We start from the raw sequence: 2746 nt of genomic DNA, 5'->3' as shown, positions 1-2746 counted from the left end.
TCTCTCTCTTTCTCTCTCTCTCTCTCTCTTTCTCTCTCTCTCTCACTCCTTCTCTCCCCCTCTCTCCCCATCCACCCTCTCTCTTCCTCTTCATCTGCATTCATATTTTTGTTTTGTTATTTTATATGCCTTTCTCATACTCTCTCTACCTCACCCCACTGCACTGATTTGGACTCAACACTGAGTGCTGACGCTTCACCATTAAATGTTCTTTATCAAAGCTTCGATTTATTCCCGAAAGGTAATTTCGAAATATGGAGCTTTTGTAAGAATAAGCACAAAAGCCGTCATAACAAAGATAACCCAATGATCATAAGCTCTTCTTCAATCAATAGTTCTTTCGTCATGCTGCTAATACTTATGGTTACATTGGCATAAACTGAAGCCGCCACTTACACTTCGTAATTAATGTTGTTAATAGTATCTGGAGCAATCAGCCGTTTTCTCGCCAGTCTAAGTGCATACAAGCTTGCGATTAGCTGTGCGCGTAATGAGCTTACGCAATGAACATCCTAGTTGTTTTTTTGTGTTTTTTTTGTATTTTAAATATGATTATTCCTTGTTGAAAGGTCAGTTGCCTGCTTTTATGTTGGAACCTTTCTGTACTTGCCTTTTCTTCTCACCATGACGTGTGTGATAATAAGAGAGCATGTTCAAACAACAAACAAAACAAGAGAGAAACAAAGAGAACGTGGAAATGTGAGAGAATCATTCTTCATTTATTTTGTTCAAATATCAAAATCATTTATGAAACTTTTCATTGAAACGTGGTTACCTATGTTTCGTAAAATATTTATTTAAAAAACAAAACTTTGCAAAACTAGTATACCATTTTAACGCAGGAGCAGAAAAAAATGTGTTAGTTATTGATCTTGAGTTAAAAAACAAACAAACAACAAACCAAATTATTCATGTAACAGTGCTTTTAACGGCACTAAGTTCAACCCCACAGACAAGCAGGGGCGGCTCGTGGGGCTAAAAAGTGGACGTGCACAATTAAGTTATCGCATGCTGAAGATACTCAAGGGCATAGTAAAGGAGACGGTGTATAATTTTAGGATTTGGGTTGGTGAGGGAGGACCTCGTGCTTTTATTTTTATTCTTTTTACTTGTCGCTTTAATTTCTAGTACTAAATTTGTTTGTTAGCTAAACACCAATTTCGTTCATCCTGTATTGGAACTGAACACTCAAGTAATAACTTTCACTTTTCCACTACAAAGCCATTCAAAGGCACAACTCATAGGACGGTCACGTTCACCTCCCTCGGGTTCACGGTCACAGAGCCATTTAAAATAGGCCTAGGCCTAGTGGCAAGACAGACAATGAACCAATCAGAATTCACTTGAGCACTCCGCTGGATTTCTCCGGGGCTCACATAGTATTGGCAAAGAATAGCGTACGGTCTATCGCGTTTATTTTTAGACTGCCTACTGTAGGCTATGTTTCGATACTATTCGGCAGGAGCACAATATTTGAGATGGGCCGTCTTATTAATATTAATGTACCGCCAAACTCGTTACGAGTGTCGTCATCGCTTGGGTTATCCCCAAGAGCGATTTATAGGTCAGGTTACACTGTTGAATATCCTATTATGTTTAGCTAAAGCGCGTGGACTTAAGCATGGCATAGTAGATGTTTTACGGCGCTATAACCACAGAAATGACAGTTATGGTGCCAGTGAGGACCTTATTTTGATATCATATTTGGCTATTGTTTGTTTCTGGCTTTTTAAATTTTATTATTCTGGGTGTTTTACGTAATAGAAAATAAAAAAATTTGGGGCGGCACTGCACGACCGTGCTCTATGGACGAACCGCGCCTGGAGACAAGCCATGCGTCTATCCGAACAGCTACTCTAGAAATTGTACAACACTAGGTGGTTAATTTGGCCTTCTTTTTTGAGATTCTAAGCTTCTAAGCTGAACTCCTTCAACACAATAGTGACACTATACTATACTAACTGCACTTTTGATGCAGGTTTTTGGTAGTAACATATTTTGTGAACATAGAGTAAAAGCGACAATTTTTCTTCAGGCGTCTGCGGTTCAGCGGTTGGATGTTTTACTATCTACCGCAGGAAATTCGAATCCGATTCCAGATTGGAGAGAGGTATTTTTTAAAATGTATTATTTTGTCTATTATTTTGTTAATAATCCAGAGTCCAGATTTTTTTTGCTGGGATGTTGCATCCCTCTCAGCCCGGATTGGCTCTGACAAGCAGGCTCGGAAGCCCACCTCCTAAATGATCTGCATTTCCTCGACGAGGGTGTGAAAATACTCTCATTAAAAAAAGAATGTATCTCTAATAGACTGGCTTTTTACGGAATAAAGCACAATTTCTTTTCACCAGCATCGATAGCAGTAACAATATCTCTAGCATTGCATGCGGACTGTCGAGTGCACATCCCGGGATTTCCCTAGCCCTTATTTATGACATATTTTTCAAAAAATTTCTTGAACTATATTTTTTTGGTTTTATTGAGAGACAGTACATTAATCGCTGCCGAATTATCAAAATATGCACGTCAATGAGTTAAGTTTTGTACTAGGAATTTCATGAAAGGTTAAGTTTATAAAATATCACCGCAAGATGATACAACGCAAACACAACTTCTATCTCATTCTTTTTTCACGTACCCTTTTATTAGACGGCACGGTTAATTCTTCTTCACTCCTATTGTCTCTTTACTTATTAGCAAAAAAGCCAAAAAACGAAAAAAAGTAGAACAAGAATCCACCTCCCCC

At 38.4% G+C, this 2746-nt stretch overlaps 1 protein-coding gene across 1 annotated transcript in view; it reads left to right on the top strand.

Annotated features, from left to right (window-relative positions):
- LOC106012208 overlaps nt 1–2746 on the top strand; it is a 142109-nt gene that overhangs the window by 111907 nt on the left and 27456 nt on the right. The window lies entirely within an intron of this gene.

Source organism: Aplysia californica, unplaced genomic scaffold (genome assembly GCF_000002075.1).
Source record: "Aplysia californica isolate F4 #8 unplaced genomic scaffold, AplCal3.0 scaffold00291, whole genome shotgun sequence".
NCBI lineage: Eukaryota > Metazoa > Mollusca > Gastropoda > Aplysiida > Aplysiidae > Aplysia > Aplysia californica.
Note: the sequence above shows the minus strand (reverse complement) of the source record. Positions and strands in the feature narration are given on the sequence as shown.